We start from the raw sequence: 19,173 nt of genomic DNA on the forward strand, positions 1-19,173 counted from the left end.
CACATTTTAGAAAGGTATTTTTAAAAGAAACATGTTTTCAGGTTTATTCAGAAGAGGAGCAAAAATTTTTCTAGGTTCAGGAAATTTCAAGGAAGGCAAAATAAAATTCTTCAAATGTTTCTGGGCTTTATATGACAACTAGAAGTACAAATTTGTTGTTTTCATAAAACCTTAATGTAACAAGGTTTTAAAAATACATTTTAAAATTTTTTCTGGGAGTAGGAAGAAATGGAATATTCATTGGAAGTAATGATGGGGCTGCAGAGTCAAAAACGACTGAGCAACTGAAAAACAAGGGAAAAATGGAGAGTTACTTAATATATGTATAGCTTCAGTTTTGCTAGTATCAATATTCTTAGCACTACAGAAATATGCACTTTAATAAACATCTTTGAGGTGGTAACTCATTTTTCACAAGTTTTAAAACTTACTTTCTGAAGAGTAAAGATGGGGCTTATCAAAATATTAAGCAGCATGCTTCCATAGGAAAAGTCACGGTGCTCATCCTGAGTATTTGATGGTTTAAATGTCAATAGAAGTTTCAGTTAGAAAAGCCAAGTTGTAAAATGGCATCAGTTGAGGCAATGCAATAGTTCCAGACTAATAGTGGTCATTGGTCGTTGTGCTCTTTACTGCTGGGATCTCAAAAAGTCTCTCTTAAGAACGTCTGATAAAGTAGTGCAAGTTGTTAAGTCTCAACCCCTGAATATACATCTTTTAAATATCCTAGGTGATGAAATAGCAAGCACATATAATGAACTATATGCATTCCAGAATGAAAGCAAGAGAAGTACAAAATCAATGGTGATGTTATGGTCATTGAGAAGTAGTCCCATGGAACATCATTTTTACTTGAAGTCATTTGACATGTTTGTCTCAAACTACATCATCCTGATAATTCAAGGTGAATAAAAGTATTTGTTGCCAGTGATAAAATTTAAGCTTTCAAAGAAAAATTGGGGTTTTGGGGAATTTTTAATCCAAGACCATGCAATTGATAGCATCCCACTACCTGGACCTGTAATCAACTCAATGAGCATATTAATGAACATAATTATTTTTGATATTGTACACCAAAGTGCCAGTATTTGGAACATCTATATAGCTTAGTGGACCAATATTTCTGATGACCAATGCAAAGAGATAAGAGATCCATTCATAATGCCAGGTAGACCAATGGATTTTAATAAAACAATGTGAAAATTTCTTTGTGGTATCAGCTTCTTGCCAGCTGAGAAGTAAAGCTAAATTCATTGCCACTAAGTCTTTATGGAACAGTTGCTTGTCAACTTTTCGATACAGTATCAGGAATGATGCATGGTTATCTGAAAAGGCTGTGAACACTATATAAAAAACTATTTGAGATTGGATTTTGTTGACATCAAGACAATATATCTCAGCAACAGAAGGTGCAAGTAAATTAGAGAATTCAGTTGTCTGCTATAAAGTTAGATTTGCAAAAATGCAAAACAATGCTTTTCTCAAATTTGTTTAGATAATTATTTATCATAACTTTTTTTTCTTTTGGCTGTGCCACTCAGCATGTGGATCTTATTTCCCCAACCGAGGGAGCATGGAGTCCTAATCTCTGGACTTCCAGGGAAGTTTCAAAATTTATTTATTTAACCATGTAATGGGGTTACTTTTAAATGAAAAATGCTTTAAAAATGTGTTTCAATTTTTCAGATTAAATTTTGAAAAAAGTCTTGAGTTTCCAAAGTTTTTAAGATTGTAAAAAAAAAAATGGTTAAACTAGTGATTCTGGAACAAGCACAATTGGATGGATAAGTTTGGTCTCGCCTCTATCAAATAACTTGCAAATACTTTTCTCAAATCAGGTAAGATATTTAGAGTTGCACATGTGTACTTAACAGTGTTGAGGGACTTCCCTGGTGGTTCTGTGGCTAAGGCTCCTTGCTCCCAAAATAGGGGCTCTAGGTTCAATCTCTGGTCAGGGAACTAGATCCCACACACTGCAACTAATTTCACATGCCTCAGCTAAAAATCCTGCAAGCTTCAACTAAGGCCTGGCAAATAAGTAAATATTTTTTTTTTAATGTTCAGTTGGCTCCTGTCACTATTTTTTGTTTAGAATTGACTGGCTTGATCTTTCTGTCCAAGGGACTCTCAGGAGTTTTCTTCAGTACCACATTGACAAGTACCAATGAATAATGACATTGAATTTCAGCAGAGAATGAAAGAAGACTGCACTGACTTAGTAAAAAGAAATTGAATCTTTTAAGTGTTGTAAGGTTCAGGGCGATTGTGTATAGAATATTACTTTATGCATAATACAAAGAAAAGCCCCCAGGGAAAGAAAGGATGAAGAGGTCCTTCAGGAAGAAGGGAATTAAAAAAATAGAAAGTAGGATGCAAAAGTGAAAGATAAATCAAGAAATACCCACCTAAAGAATTGAGTGCAGAAAGTAAACTGTAATAAATAAAGACTAATTTTAGAGGAGAAATACAGAGTAAAAATATCCATCTGAATGTTGACATTCTGGAGGGAGACCCAATAGGACTTGATAGGAGGTAGACAGGGTAAGGGAGAAAAGGGAGGAATCTTGTTTCTGGGTTGTGCCAGAGTGGGTGCTACTGAGTGAGTGGAGACATCTGCCTTGCCTGTGTGGGACCAGATATCTTGGGACTGAGGATTGATTGTCTTGAGCAAGTGGCCAGCTTTAATGGAGGTTTTGCAGTGACCAACTCCTTTTCCTGGAGGACAGGCTGTAAGGCCACAGTCTTAAACAAGAAAACCCACACTTCTTAGTGGTTGAGTCAGGGCTTCATTGTCTTAAGCAAGTGGCCAGCTTTAATGGAGGTTTTGCAGTTGAGCTATTTTAAATCCTAAAAGATGATGCTGTGAAAGTGCTGCACTCAATATGCCAGCAAATTTGGAAAACTGCAGTAGCCACAGGACTGGAAAAGATCAGTGTTAATTCCAATCCCAAAGAAAGGCAATGCCAAAGAATGCTCAAACTACTGCAGAATTGCACTCATCTCACAGGCTAGTAAAGCAATGTTCAAAATTCTCCAAGCCAGGCTTCAACAGTACATGAACTGTGAACTTGTGGATGTTCAAGCTGGATTTAGAAAAGGTAGAGGAACCAGAGATCAAATTGCCAACATCTGTTAGACATCGAAAAAGCAAGAGAGTTCCAGAAAAACATCTGCTTTATTGACTATGCCAAAGTCTTTCTGTGGATCACAACAAACTGAAAAATTCAGTTAGGAGTACCACATCACCTGACCTGCCTCTTGAGAAATCTATGCAGGTCAGGAAACAACTGTTAGAACTAGACATGGAACAACACCAAGGCTATATATTGTCACCCTGCTTATTTAACTTATATGCAGAGTACATCATGAGAAAAGCTGGGCTGGAGGAAGCACAAGCTGGAATCAAGATTGCCGGGAAAAATACCAATAACCTCAGATATGCAGATGACACCAACCTTATGGCAGAAAGTGAAGAGGAACTAAAAAGCCTCTTGATGAAAGTGAAACAGGAGAGTGAAAAAGTTGGCTTAAAGCTCAACATTCAGAAAACTAAGATCATGGCATCTGGTCCCATCATCTCATGGGAAATAGATAGGGAGACAGTGGAAACAGTGTCAGACTTTATTTTTTTGGGCTCCAAAATCACTGCAGATGGTGACTGCAGCCATGAAATTAAAAGACGCTTACTCCTTGGAAGAAAAGCTATGACTAACCTAGACAGCATATTAAAAAGCAGAGACATTACTTTGCCAACAAAGATCCGTCTAGTCAAAGCTATGGTTTTTCCAGTATTCATGTATGGATGTGAGAGTTGGACTATAAAGAAAGCCTAGCGCCAAAGAATTGATGCCTTTGAGCTGTGGTGTTGGAGAAGACTCTCTAACGTCCCTTGGACTGTGAGGAGATCAAACCAGTTAATCCTAAAGGAAACCAGACCTGAATATTCATTGGAAGGACTGATGCTGAAGCTGAAACTTCAATACTTTGGCCACCTGATGCAAAGAACTGACTCATTAGAAAAGACCCTCATTCTGGGAAAGATTGAAGGCCGGTGGAGAAGGGGATGACAGAGGATGATATGGTTGGATGGCATCATGGACACAATGGACATGAGTTTGAGAACTTCAGGAGTTGGTGATGGACAGGGAGGCCTGGCATGCTACATTCCATGGGGTTGCAAAGAGTCGGACACAACTGAGTGACTGAATTGAACTTGCAGTGGCCAACTCCTTTCCTGGAGGACAGGCTGTAAGGCAACAGTCTTAAACAAGTAAACCCACACTTCTTAGTGTTGAGTCAACCCAGTATAGATTTTAGAGAGGAATGGAGTTATGAACTTGGACCCAGGGCACCATATTCCCAGATAACATTATTTTCTTGGATGGTATTTTAGGATAAATTTTAATAGAATGTCTGAGGCCCTTTATAGGACCTTTATAATTTGTCCTACCATTTGCTTTGTCTAATTAGGATAGATTTATCTATGAGATAAATGGATTTTTTTTTTTTAAGGTAGCCAGAAACCTAAACTCTTAACCTGAATTTAAAGAGAAGGGCAGGAAAGGAAATTTAGCCTTTCCTGTTTTAAGCCCTTTAGTTGCTTCCTTCCAATCTTTTATTCTCCCTCTGTAACTCCAAGTTGGTGATTTGCTTGAGATTCCAGGCAATTGTGAAAATCCAGTGATCAGGGAACTGCTATATTTTAGTTATGTTGCATTTCATTGGTCACTGGTATGGCATGCTCTGATTGCTATGATTATACAGTGGAAGTGAGAAATAGATTTACGGGACTAGATCTGATAGAGTGCCTGATGAACTATGGACAGAGGTTCATGACATTTTACAGGAGACAGGGATCAAGACCATCCCCAAGAAAAAAATGCAAAAAAGCAATATGGCTGTCTGAGGAAGCTGTACAAATAGCTGTGAAATGAAGACAAGCGAAAAGCAAAGGAGGAAAGGAAAGATATTCCCATTTGAATGCAGAGTTCCAAAGAATAGCAAGGAGAGATAAGAAAGCCATCCTCAGTGATCAGTGCAAAGAAATAGAGGGAAACAAGAGAATGGGAAAGACTAGAGATCTCTTCAAGAAAATCAGAGATACCAAGGGAACATTTCATGCAAAGATAGACTCAATAAAGGACAGAAATGGTATGGACCTAACAGAAGCAGAAGAAGTTAAGAAGAGGTGGCAAGAATACACAGAAGAATTGCACAAAAAAGATCTTCATGACCCAGATAATCACGATGGTGTGATCACTCACCTAGAGTCAGACATCCTGGAATGTGAAGTCAAGTGGGTCTTAGGAAGTATCATTATGAACAAAGCTAGTGGAGATGATGGAATACCAGTTGAGCTATTTCAAATCCTGAAAGATGATGCTGTGAATGTGCTGCACTCAATATGCCAGCAAATTTGGAAAACTCGGCAGTGGCCACAGGACTGGGAAAGGTCAATTTTCATTCCAATCCCAAAGAAAGGCAATGCCAAAGAATGCTCAAACTACCACACAGTTGCATTCATCTCACATGCTAGTAAAGTAATGTTCAAAATTTTCCAAGCCAGGCTTCAACAATACGTGAACCGTGAACTTCCAGATGTTCAAGTTGGTTTTAGAAAAGGCAGAGGAACCAGAGATCACATTGCCAACATCTGCTGGATCATTGAAAAAGCAAGAGAGTTCCAGAAAAACATCTATTTCTGCTTTATTGACTGCCAAAGCCTTGACTGTGTGGATCACAATAAACTGGAACATTCTGAAAGAGATGGGAATACCAGACCACCTGACCTGCCTCTTGAGAAACCTATATTCAGGTCATGAAGCAACAGTTAGAACTGGACATGGAACAACAGGCTAGTTCCAAATTGGGAAAGGAGTATGTCAAGGCTGTTTAATTTATATGCAGAGTACATCATGAGAAACACTGGGCTGGAGGAAACACAAGCTGGAATCAAGATTGCCGGGAAAAATATCAATAACCTCAGATATGCAGATGACATCACCCTTAAGGCAGGAAGTAAAGAACTAAAGAGCCTCTTGATGAAAGTGAAAGAGGAGAGTGAAAAAGTTGGCTTAAAACTCAACATTCAGAAAACTAAGAACATGGCATCTGGTCCTGTCACTTCATGGCAAATAGATGGGGAAACAGTGTCAACACTGGCTGACTTTATTTTTTGGGATTCCAAAATCACTGCAGATGGTGATTGCAGCCATGAAATAAAAATACGCCTACTCCTTGGAAGGAAAGTTAAGACCAACCTTAACAGCATATTAAAAAGAAGAGACATTACTTTGTCAACAAAGGTCCATTTAGTCAGGGCTATGTTTTTTACAGTAGTCATGTACAGATGTGAGAGTTGGACCATAAAGTTGAGCGCTGAAGAATTGATGCTTTTAAACTGTGGTGTTGGAGAAGACTGTGTAGAGTCCCTTGGACTGCGAAGAGATCAAACCAGTCAATCCTAAATGAAATCAGGCCTGAATATTAATTGGAAGGACTGATGTTGAAGCTGAAACTCCAATACTTTGGCCACCTGATGCAAAGAGCTGTCTCATTGGAAAAGACCCTGATGCTGGGAAAGATTGAGGGCAGGAGGAGAAGGAGACGACAGAGGATGAGATGGTTGGATGGCATCACTGACTCAACGGACATGAGTTTGTGTAGACTCCTGGAGTTGGTGATGGACAGGGAGGCCTGGCGTGCTGTGGTTCATGGGGTTACAAAGAGTCAGACACAACTGAGCGACTGAACTGAACATATCCAAAATGTGGTTCCTACCTCGTGATACTGTTGGGTTAGGAAAAGATAATTCCAATATTGGACCATGAATTTTAAATAATTATAAGTAGGCTCAAGCTCTTCTTTATTAGTCGAAATAGAAACCATTACATTCAACACATTTTTGGCAATGAGAATTAACTTTATTTATTCCTGTAGTGTAAAAATCTGTGCTTGGGATTCAACAAACTCTTGGAAAGCATCCTGCTGGTTGTAGAAGTGTTTTCCCTGCAAAAAAGTTGTCAAGATGCTTAAGAAGTGGTAGTTGTGCGAGGTCAGGTGAATACAGCAGATGAAGCAAAACTTTGTAGACCGATTCACTCAACTTTTGAAGCATTGGTTGTGTGACATGTGATTGGGCTTTGTCATGTATAAGAATTGGGCCCTTTCTGTTGACCAAAGCTGGCTGCAAGCATTGCAGTTTCCAGTGCTTCTCATCAATTTGCTGGGCATAATTCTCAAATATAATGATTTCAGTGGGATTCAGAAAGCTGTAATGGATTCAGATGGGCAGCAGACCACCAAACAATGACCACTGCCTTTTTTTAGTGCAAATTTGACTTTGGAAAGTGCTTTGGAGCTGCTTCTCTGTCCAATCATTGAGCTGGTCATTGCTGGTTCATATATAAAGTTCACTTTTCATCACACATCACAATCCAAAATCATTTGTTGTTGTTGCATAGAATAAGAGAAGATGATACTTCAAAACAACAATATGTTGGGTTTGTGGTCAACTCATAAGGCAGCAACATATCAAGCTTTTTCACCTTTCCAATTTACTTCAAATTGTTGACCGTAGAATAGTCAAGATTCAGTTCTTAAGCAACTTCTCATGTAGTTGTACGAGAATCAACTTCATTGATTTTTCTCAGTTGGTTGTTGTCAACTTCTGATGGCTGGCCACTACCCTGCTCATCCTCAAGGCTCTCATCTCCTTTGCAAAACTTCTGGAACCACCACTGGACTGTATGTTCTTTAGCAGTTTCTGGGCCAGTTGTGTTGATGTTGCAAGTTGTCTTCAATGCTTTACAATCCATTTTGACCTCGAATAAAAAAAATCACTCTAATTTGCTTTTTGTTGAACATCATCTCCATAGTCTAAAATAAATATAAAATAAGCAGCAAGTAATAAGTCATTAAAAAATATAAAGCAGGAAATGCATATTAAAGTGATATACAACATAATCACATTATTTAAGAGTGTATTCCAATATCAAATGGCAATTTCAACAATGCAAAACCACAGTTACTGCACCAACCTAATATATTTTCCAAACTCTACTTTTAAGATATCAAATTATTAAGTATAAATCACTTACTTACTCATGACTGTATGGCCTGAGTAAAATATCAAGTTGTTTGGCTTGGGGAGAGTTACCACAACTCAGTTCTTTTTACTTTTTGTTTTTTAAAATTGATCTATAAATTCAAAGTCCTCCCAATCATGATCAAAACAAGTTATTTGTGAATATCAACAAACTAATTCTAAAAAAGACAGGCAAAAGACCCAGAATACTCAATGCAATACTGAAGGAGAATGGAGTTGAAAAACTGACATTCCCTGACTTGAAGATTTACTATAAAGTCACAATAATCAAAACAGTGTGATATTAAAGAATAAATAGTAGATCAGTGAAGCAGAGTAGAGAGACCAGAAGTTGTTTCTCAGTCGCTCAGTCATGTCTGAATCTTCATGACCCCATGGACTGCAAAACACCAGGCTTCCCTGTCCTACAGTGTCTCCCAGAGTTTGCTCAAACTCATATCCATTGAGTTATGCCATCCAATGAGTTCATATCTCCTCCTGCCCTCAATCTTTCCCAGCATCAGGGTCTTTCCCAGTGAGTTAGCTCTTCGCATGAGGTGGCCAGAGCATTGGAGCTTCAGCTTCAGCATCAGTCCTTCCAACAAATATTCAGCGTTGATTTCCTTTAAGATTGACTGGTTTGATCTCCTTGCAGTCCAGGGGATTCTCAAGAGTCTTCTCTAACACCACAGTTCGAAAACATCAATTCTTCAGCGTCAGTGTTCTTTATGGTCCATCTTTCACATCCACGCATGACTACTGGAAAAACCATAGGTTTGATTATATGGACCTTTGTTGGCAAAGTGATGTCTCTGCTTTTTAATATGCTGTCTAGGTTTGTCATAGCTTTCCTTCTAAGGAGCAACTGTCTTTTAATTTCATGGCTGTAGTCATCATCAACAGTGATTTTGGAGCTCAAGAAAATTAAATCTGTCAACTGACAGAGGATGAGATGGTTGGATGGCATCACCAATTCAATGGACGTGAGTGAGCAAACTGGGAGGTAGTGAAGGACAGGGAAGCCTGGAATGCTGCTGTCCATGGGGTCACAATAGTCTGACATGACTGAGTGACTGAATAACAGCAATACATCTATTAAAGGGGACAAAATTCAAAATACAAAACCAAATGCTAGAGAGGCTTTGGAGCAACAGGACGTCTCATACATTGCTGGTCAGAATGCAATGCATTTCACCCACTTTGGAAAAGAGTTTGTGGTTTCTTACAGAAATACTCTTTTACCATATAATCCAGCAATCATGTTCCTTGGTATTTAGCCAAAGGAGTTGAAAACTTGCACACAGTTGTTTATAACAGACTATTTGCAGCCCAATTGATTGTACCCCACCAGGCTTCTCTGTCCATGGAATTCTCCAGGCAAGAATACTGGTGTTGGTTACCATTCCCTTCTCCAGGGGATCTTCCCGATCCAGGTATTGAACCTGGGTCTCCCGCATTGCAGGCAGATTCTTTACCATCTGATCCACCAGGGAAGCCTTATAACAGCTTTATTCATGTGAAAACTTACAAGCAAAAACATTGTCTTCAGTAGGTGAATAGATAAAGAATGGTACATCTAGACAATGGGATATTATTCAATGCAAAAAAGAACAAATAATGAGCTACCAAGTCATGAAAAGCCATGGGGGAATCTTAAAAGCATATTACTTAGTGAATAAGAAGCCAACCTGAAAAACCTACCTCCATACTGTACAATTCCAACTAAGATATTCTGGAAAAGACAATGAAAATTCTATATATGATACTATAATAATAGGTACATGTCATTATTTGTCCAAATCCATAGAATATACAACACTAAGAGTGAACTCTAAGGTAAAATGTGGATTTTGGATCACTACAGATTCATCAGTTGTAACAAATGTACCACTCTGGTGTGGACATTGGTAATCGGAGAACCTATGCATGGGGCAGGGGGTACATGGGGTTCCTTCCTCAATTTTGTTGTGATCTTAATTAAGTCTACTAAAAAATCAAGTCTTGGAGTGACATCAGCATTATAGTGGCATGATACCCTCATTTTGTCTCTCCCCTTCAGTTTACAATCAGTAAAACATCTATAACTCAACCAAGGTTCCTCTGACCAACACACCAAGACACCAGAGCTCTACACATCAGTACCTCAAGAGGGTGTACATTGGAACACATAGTAGAGGCAAAACTAGGGGAAAAGTGGAGGCCGTGCTTGCAATCCTAGCCACCAACCACCTGAAAGCAGAAGTACCCAAAACTTTGAATAAGCTGACAAATATAATTTCAGAATCAGAAAATTACAACTCTATATCAGTATAGGTTGTTAAACAATTATAACATAAAGGTTAAGGGTGGGGGGGGAGCAGTAAAAATAACTATTTTGCTGTTGTTTGGTTGCTAAGTCACATCTGACTCTTCTGTCCCCATGGACTGTAACCCAACGTGCTCCTCTGTCCATGGAATTCTCCAGGCAAGAATACTGGAGTAGGTAGCCATTTCCTTCTCCAGGGGATCTTCCATACCCAGGACTATAGCTACTTCAATTTGGTAACAAACTTATAACATAAAATGAGACAACTTGCTACAACAAAAACATAAAAAGGTAAGAGGAAAAGAACAGAACTCACATAGCCAAGTAAAGAGAACATGTTATTGACAGAAAAAGGACTATTTGAGACCTCTTATAGAAACCTCATGTTAACTACAAGTCTAGAGCAGAGACACAAAGCCTATTAAAAGAGGAAACTGAGTAGAACAGGAGTTGCAACAGCGGCTCAGGATGCCCAGGCGGTGGGTCTATGACCCTGAGCACAGGCGGTGGTAAGGTACCTTGTTTTTCTGACAAGTAATGACCATGCTGGAATGAAAGGAAACTATCTGTGCAGACCACTGTCTGTGAAATCTTTGAAGACGATAAAATAGTGTTGGATTCTGCAGCGAGAGCCTCTGGATCAGCTATGTTGTAAGATGTTTCAGAAAGACAAGAAGCAACACAATAGTAGCAATTCCCAGAGCAGAAAAATCAGTACTAAGGGCAAGTCTGTAGCCTTGGCGGGCTTTCATGGTACAGCAAGGTGGCAAACCTTGACACTAATTCCACCAAGACCTCAGGACAAAGCAACAATAATTCAGACACCTGTGCAGGATTTATGAAAAAAATACACTGATGCAATTGAGAAACTGAAACACTCTGAAGGGAAGAGTCTTGAAGGGCCACTAGAACTGATAAATTATATAGATGTCACTCAGAAAGATAAAAAATTGCCTTTCATCCCTTTGGAGGAAGAATTTACTATGTAGGTTACCAAGTTTGGTATAGACATATCCACATCAGATCAGTATGGTGTTTTACATGGGTATACACTGGATGGTATTTAACCATCCAAATGGTACGTTATGATGATGATCTGGGTGCAGGAAAAAGCTTATCGGCTTTGAAGACTACAGATGCGAACAATGAAGAATACAGCCTGCGGGTTTACTAGTGCAATAGCCTGGAACAAGCACAAGCAATCTGTAAAGTTTTATCCACTACTTTGAATGCTGTATTGACATCTGAGAAACCTTGAATTTTGCAGTCAAAGGGAAGTTGACTTCAAGTGCAAGATCAGCTGTTTTCTCACTAGTTCTGTTTTCAATCTGTGGTGTTGAACTATTATGGAAATATAAGCTATCCTTTGCTCTAGATTTTCTGAAGAAAATGCAATGTACAAAATATCAATCCTTTGTTTTTCTATTGTGTCTTATTTAGCAGTGAAAAAGAAGAGGAAACTGAGAAAAACAAAATAGAAAGTCATGGAACTAAAATGGCAGACAGAAATACAAACAAAAAAAGAAACAATGGAGATATAGAGCAACTAGAAAATAAAAGATAAATGTCAGTACTAAGTTCTCACTTATCAAAAATCTTCCTGGAAATTGAATCCATGAATTAAAAGACAGAAATGGCTGATGAATTAAAAAACAAGACCCAACTAAATGCAGCCTCCGGAAGACTTAGTTCTAAAGACAAATGTAAGGTCAAAAGTGAAGGGATAAAAGAGGATACTCCAAGTAAGTGAGAGCCCAATAAAGCAAATGTAGCCATACTTATTATATCCAACAAAAATAAACTTCAAGCCAAAAAACAGAACAAGAGACAAAGATGGACAATATATGATAAAGGGGACAACTCATCAAGAAGACATTATGATTATTCACATATATGCATCTAACATAGGAGCACCAAATATATAAGCTAATTATTATCAGATTTAAAGTGAGAAATTGATAGCAACACAATATAGTGGAGTATTTTAATACCCTACTTATATCAATGGATAGATTATTCAGGCAGAAAGTCAACAAGGAAACAGTGGCTTTAAAATAAAAAATTTATATCAGATGGGCTTAATAGAATCACAGAGAACATGCTAACCAAAAGCGGCAGATTACACATTCTTCTCAAGTGCATATGGAAAATTCTCCTGGATAGACCATAATTTGGAAAACAAAACAAGCCTCAATACATTTAAGAAAATCAAAACCAAATCAGGCATTTTCTTTTTTTTTTTTTTTTGCCACAATGATTATAATCTAGAAGAAAGCTGGAAAAATCACAAATATGTGGAAACTAAACAACATGTTATTTAACAGCTATTGGATTTAACATAGAACTCAAAAGAGAAATAAAAACATATCTGAAGACAAACTAAAATGAAAACATAATATATCAAAATCTAAGGAATGCAGCAAAAGTGGTACTAAAAGGGGAGTTTATAGCAATGCAGGCCTACCTCAAGAAACAAGTAATAATTCAAATAAGCACTCTACCCTTACACCTAATGGAACTAGATAATGAAGAACAAGCAAGGTCCAAAGTCAACAGAGAGAAGGAAATAATAAAGATGTGAGCAGAAGTAAATAAAATAGAGACTAAAAAAACAACAAAACAGATCAATGAAACTAAGAGCTGGTTCTCTGAAAAGAGAAATAAAATGAACAAAGTTTTAGCTAGACTCACTAAAAAAAGAAAGAATAAAGTCAGGAAAAAAGTGGGGAAATTACAATTGATACCACAGAAAGAAAAAGAAGTAGAATACCATGAACACCCATATGACAACAAATTAACAACCTAGAAAAATGGACAAATTCTTAGAAGCACACAATCTTCCAAGTCTGAATCATGAAGAAATAGAAAATCTGAACAAGCCAATCACTAGCAAAGAGATTTAAACAGGAATCAAAAACTTCCCCAAAAGCAAAGTCCAGGACCAGACAGCTTCACTGGTGAGTTATCTCCCCAATTCAGAAAAGATATAAGACCTATATTTTTCTCAAACTTTTCCAAAAATTGAAGAGGAGGGAACAATTCCAAAATTTTATAAGACCAACATTACCAAAAGTAAGTGAGGACAATAAGAAAAGAAATTTACAGGCCAATATCCCTGATGTACATAGATGCAAAAATCCTGAACAAATTATTAGAAAACTGAGTATTAACAATACATCAGAAGGATTATATACTATGATTAAGTGGTATTTATTCCAGTGGTGCAAGAATTGGTTCAATAGTCATAAATTAATGTAATACACCACATTAACAAAATGAAGTATAAAAATTATATCAATAGGTGCAGAAAAGGCATTTGACAAATTAAACCTGTTTTTCAAAGATTTCAATCTCATCCATGCACTATAAAGCTACTAGCCCTCACAGTGACCTGTGAGCCCAACTTTAGCAGGAGCTAAAGTATTTAGGATTTAGAGTCAGAGAGTAGTGATTTCATCCTGACTTTCCAATGAGCTGATAGTGAGTCTGTGACTGCTAAGCACTGAGATACAGAATTCAAAGATGTAGTATCTGCCTTTATTCCTGGCAGAACAAGAATTTAATGTTTTTGCCTCAAAGAATTCAGAGATGAAGCAGGGAGGTTAAAAAGTAAAGTGAACTTATTTAAGCAAGAATACTCAGAGGGAGAGCAGGTAGACAGTTGAGGAGCTGCTGTCCTGTGTTTCTTTGGCCAGCTGGTTATGAGCACCATGCAAATGAAGGGGCAAAATATTCATTGGGGAAGGAGGAGTTTGGGGGTCATATTCCTGATTTTCATCCCCACTCTATCTTCCTGAGGGTAGAAGGGATTTTTTTCTTACTTAGCTTAGATCGGAAGTGTCACAGCATAGGTGCATGATGGGGGCTTCTTATCTGCAAAGCTAGTTTTATTGCAGTGAGAGCATATTAAGCAGCAATTTACATTCACATGCAGGAGATTCCTGCCTTCATCTTTCTTGATCTGCTTCCAGGACACTTATTGCCCAAAAGGTGTGGTTTCCTGTCAGTCTGCATGTTCCTGATTTCCTCTGTCTCCTTGAACCCCTGCTGTTTACAAGATTTCCTGCCACCTGCCCCCTGCCCCCATTTCTCTGCTCTTATCTAACTACCTGCTTACTGTAACACCTTAAAATTAAACACTAGCTGGCAACCCAAGCAAAGAAAGATTACAGAAAAACACTTTTTTTTATCTAGTAGCATTCACTGAGCACCTACCATGTGCCAGACACTATTCTTCACAGCATGGATGGTCAAAAGTACAGACTCTGGAATCAGCCTCCCTGAGTTCAAATCCTAGCTCTGCCATTTACTAACTGTGCTACCTTGGACAACATATTCAATACTTTACCTCTCTCTGCTTTACTTTCCTCATCTATAAAAGGGCAATAATAGGAATTCCCTGTCAGTCCAGTGGTGAGGACTCTGTGCTTTCACTGTCAAGGGCAGAGGTTCCATCCCTGGGTCGGGGAACTAAGATCCTCCAAGCTGGGTGGAGGATTTATTTTAAAAATTAAATAAAGGGGCAATAATAGCAATACATACCTCAGAGCATTATGATAAAATGAGTTCCTAACTGTAAAGGACTTAAAGACAATGCCTGGGCTTCCCTGATGGCTCAGATAGTAAAGAATCTGCCTGCAATGCATGAGACCTGGGTTTGATCCCTGTATTGGGAAGATCCTCTGGAGAAGGGAATAGCTACCCACTCCAGTATTCTGGCCTGGAGTATTCCATGGACAGTATGGTCCTTGGGGTTGCAAAGAGTCAGACATGACTGTGACTTTCACTTTCACTAAGACAATGCCTAGCACATCAGAAATTATATATAAAGTTTTGTTATATAATTAGTCTTAAAATCTGTCTATCAGGACCTTGGTGTCATGGTCCAGGCATGGGTTGGAAAAGAATTTCCAGATATGAGAGAGAATGAGAGGTAAATAAAGTTTATTAGAGTGGGAGATGCTGTTAGAACAGTGGGCCAGCTCAAGGGAGAACCGACTTTGAACGGGGTCCTTAGTCCACGTTTATACCCAGAGTACACAGAGTGGGATAGGGGTCTTGCAGGTCATTTGCTGATTGAATGAAGCACATGTACTGGGTGGGGGAAGAGTAAGGCAAATACCTTCTCCCTGTGTGAGGTAGGAAGGCAGACAGGTTATACTGCTCAGGAGGACCTGAAATCCATTAATAGTTACGGCATAGGGGAGGGAAGGATGATAAGGGTCTGGTTTTTCCATTCCTGAATTCCAAGACCTCCCTTCGTTTTATCTGCTCTTTAGTCTTTGGGTCACCACGCTTGGCATGGAAAAGGAACAATTTATTTTATTTAACACATTTTTCCTATTTTGAGAGGAAGATTATGAAATAAAGCACTAATTTAAATGTCAGTTTTAGAAATTCTTTCATCTGCTCCACAAATATCTATAGAATCCTCCTCTGAGACAGGCACTGTCCTGTCCAGTAAACAAAGTGTCAAAGAATTTAGAGCCCAGTGAGAAAGATAGCATGGAGTAAGCATGCAAATAACTATAAACTTAACAACTGAGGTTTGTGCCAGGAGGGAGAAGGCAGAGTGCAAATAAAACTATAGAAGGAAGACAACCTAAACTGGGAAGCCTTGGGAAAAGTCCTAGGAAGTGATATTTAAGGTGAAATCTAAAGGATAAAGCTTAGAGGAGCAAAAAGGAGGGTAGAAGGGAAGTGGGGAAACATTCCAGGAAGGGGCACTGCAAATGTGAAGGCCTTGAATGTCAGAGGAATTTGGGGGTGCTTGAAGAAATGCCACAGGAATTTGGGGCATTGGGAAACAGTGAGAGAAGAGCAAACTGAGACATGAAAACTGACACCTAGGCAGGCGTCACAGAATGCGGTGCCTTTTACCCATACTAAGGATGATGACAGATTACCTTTGGAGCAATAGGAAGGCATTAGAAACTATGCACGCAAGTGCTGACAAGATCATATTTGTACTCTAAAACATCCCTCTGAATAAATGAAGAAGCAAAGTGTAGCAGACCTACCATATTCTATTTTCTATAAATTCTCACATTAAGTTAAAGTAACTAGGGATATTGTAGATGTAAAACAGTTAAATTTAATTGTTCAGCTTCTCCCTTCAAAGATGCAAGTCCTAATCTTGACTAAATATGTTTACTTGTTATACTGAGAAAGTGAAAGCAAAAGTCACCTAGTCGTGTCTGACTCTTTGCTACCCCATGGACTATACAGTCCATGTAATTCTCCAGGCCAGAATACTGGAGTGGGTAGCCTTTCCCTTCTCCAGGGGATCTTCCCAACACAGGGATTGAACCCAGGTCTCCCACATTGCAGGCAGATTCTTTACCAGCTGAGAGCATACTAGTAATTATATGGCAAAAAAAACCCAAAAAAACAAAACCTGACCTTGAGAATGTTAACAAATTTGTGCGATTTGGCCTCAAAAGGCCAAGTGTTGTCATTTTATTTATCTGTGAATTTTTTTCTGGCTGAACCATTTGTGGAATCTTACTTCCCCAACCAAGGAATGAATCCTGACCCTTAGCAGTGAAAGTGTGGAATTCTAACCACTGGACCACCAGAGAATTCCCAAAGTATTGTTATTTTAATTTGATTTTGGTAAGTGATAGGAAAAAATTAGAGAAAAAATTATAGAAAAAAATCTATAAAAGAATAGATTATACAAAACTACAATGAGGTATCATTTTATACTGGTCAGAATGGCCATCATCAAAAAATCTACTACCAATAAATACTGGAGAGGGTGTGGAAAAAAGGGAACCCTTCAGTACTGTTGGGGGGAATGTAAATCGATACAGCCACTATTATGCAGGTTCGTTATAAAAACAGAAATACTATATGACCCAGCAATTCCACTCCTGGTCATTTACTCAGAGAAAACCATAATTCAAAAAGGTACATGCACCCTGATGTTCATTGCAGCCCTGTTTACCATATCCAGGACATGGAAGCAACCTAAATGTCCATCAATGGAGGAATGGATGAAGAAGATGTGGTACATGTATACAGTGGAATACTACCCAGTCACAAAAAAGAACAAAACAATGCCATTTGCAGCAACATGGATGGACTGAAAGACTGTCATATTAAGTGAAGTAAGTCAGACACAAGACAAATATCATATGATATCACTTATATGTGGAATCTTAGACAAAGGGTACAAATGAACTTATTCACAAAACAGAAATAGAGTTACAGATATAGGGGAAATAACTTCTGGTTACCAGGGGATAGGAGGGAGGAGGGATAAATAGGGAATTGGGATTGACATACACACGTTATAGTAAGAACCTGCTGTATAGCACAGAAAACATGGCTCAATATTCTGTAATGGCCTATATGGAAAAAGAATTTTAAAAAATGGGTGACTATATGAATATGTATAACTGATTCACTTTGCTGTACACCTGAAACTAACATGATATTGTAAATCATATACTCCAATAAAATTTTTGGAAAAAAAAGATTATATTATTACATTATTATTATTCTCTATTTGACAGAGAATTTTATTAACCTAAAAATTGTGAAAAAAAAAATACCCATTTTATTGTCAAATTTTTTTCAGCTTCCCATAAGACCTACCAAAGAAATTTACTCAATCAAGCTGAGTTCACTGATGTTACTGCAGCATAGAAGAGACCACCTTGATTCAACTGTGATCCACGAGCGAGGCTGCTGATTAGGGTAGGATTGAGCATTAAGAGTTTGAAGGCCTAGACTTGTGGTTTAAAGATGGTCCTTCAAGGCAGGGACTTGTTTAGAGCTAGGCAAAGTTTATGACTGCAAAATGAAGATTTTAAAATAATTTTTGATAAGCAAACTGGTGTCAGAGAAGCAAGCTCTTTCTCCAGGTGACCAAGCTGTTATTTTAATAAGAGAACTATTCCTGTGGATGATCTGCCCAAACACACTGCTTGGCAGACACATCCTGAGGTAAGCAGTAAAGTTATTCATTCCTCTCAGTCCTATCTCCCTGGGTAAAAATTTCCTGGAACAAGAATTAAGGCATGTAGTCTCTATTTTCACTTTCCTTTCAAAATCCACTAATAGGGATTAGTGGCAATCCAGTGTTAAGACACCGTGATTCCAATGCATGGGGGCACGGGTTCGATCACTGGTAGGGGAACTAAGATCCCACATGCTATGTGGTGTGGCCAAAAATTAAATAAATAAAATCCACTAATACAAGAGATTGATGAGATGTAGTTCAGGAAAGTAGTTGCAACAAGTATAGTAAAGGATTAATAACTTAGTGTATAAAAATTATATTAATATTAAATATATATATGCTGCTATATATTGTTCATACAATCTTTAAATATGAAGACTCAAATAGGTTAAAAGTAAAAGCATGAAAAAAGTTATACCATGCAAACTCTAGTCTTAAGAAAACTGGAGTGGCTGTGTGTGTCAGACAGGCGGATTTTGGGACAAGGAATGTTAGCAGAGATAGAGATATATTTCATGATGATAAAAGGATCATCAAGACAACATAACAATGCAAAATATGCAAAATATATATGCACTTAATAACAGAGTTTCAAAACGGACTGTTATGTGGGAATGAAAGTGACAAAACTGAGAATTTGATTTTCTCAGTTATTGTTAGCAATGGTTTTCAATTATTTTTTCACCCCTCTCCCAATAACTAATAGAAAACTAGAAAGCAAAAAACAGAAAGAAATAAAGAAAACTTAAAGAAGGAATGACAAAGTCAAGAGTCCTTCCTTGTCCTCAATCCGTACACCTCATCAGTCACAAA

At 38.1% G+C, this 19,173-nt stretch overlaps 1 long non-coding RNA gene and 1 pseudogene across 2 annotated transcripts in view; one reads left to right on the forward strand and one right to left on the reverse strand.

The window, feature by feature from the left end:
- Positions 1-6,907: 6,907 nt before the first annotated feature.
- The window catches only part of LOC139030624 (uncharacterized), a 49,161-nt gene continuing 36,895 nt past the window's right edge, over positions 6,908-19,173 (reverse strand). Inside the window, exon 4 of one of the 2 annotated variants that reach the window (XR_011483016.1) lies at positions 6,908-7,823. This is a non-coding gene — a long non-coding RNA (uncharacterized lncRNA). Of the gene's footprint in view, positions 7,879-19,173 lie in introns of both variants that reach the window. The other variant, XR_011483015.1, reaches the window with a different exon arrangement.
- On the forward strand, positions 10,855-13,260 carry LOC139030623 (integrin beta-1-binding protein 1 pseudogene; annotated as a pseudogene).

This window comes from Odocoileus virginianus, chromosome 23, assembly GCF_023699985.2.
Source record: "Odocoileus virginianus isolate 20LAN1187 ecotype Illinois chromosome 23, Ovbor_1.2, whole genome shotgun sequence".
NCBI classification, from domain to species: domain Eukaryota; kingdom Metazoa; phylum Chordata; class Mammalia; order Artiodactyla; family Cervidae; genus Odocoileus; species Odocoileus virginianus.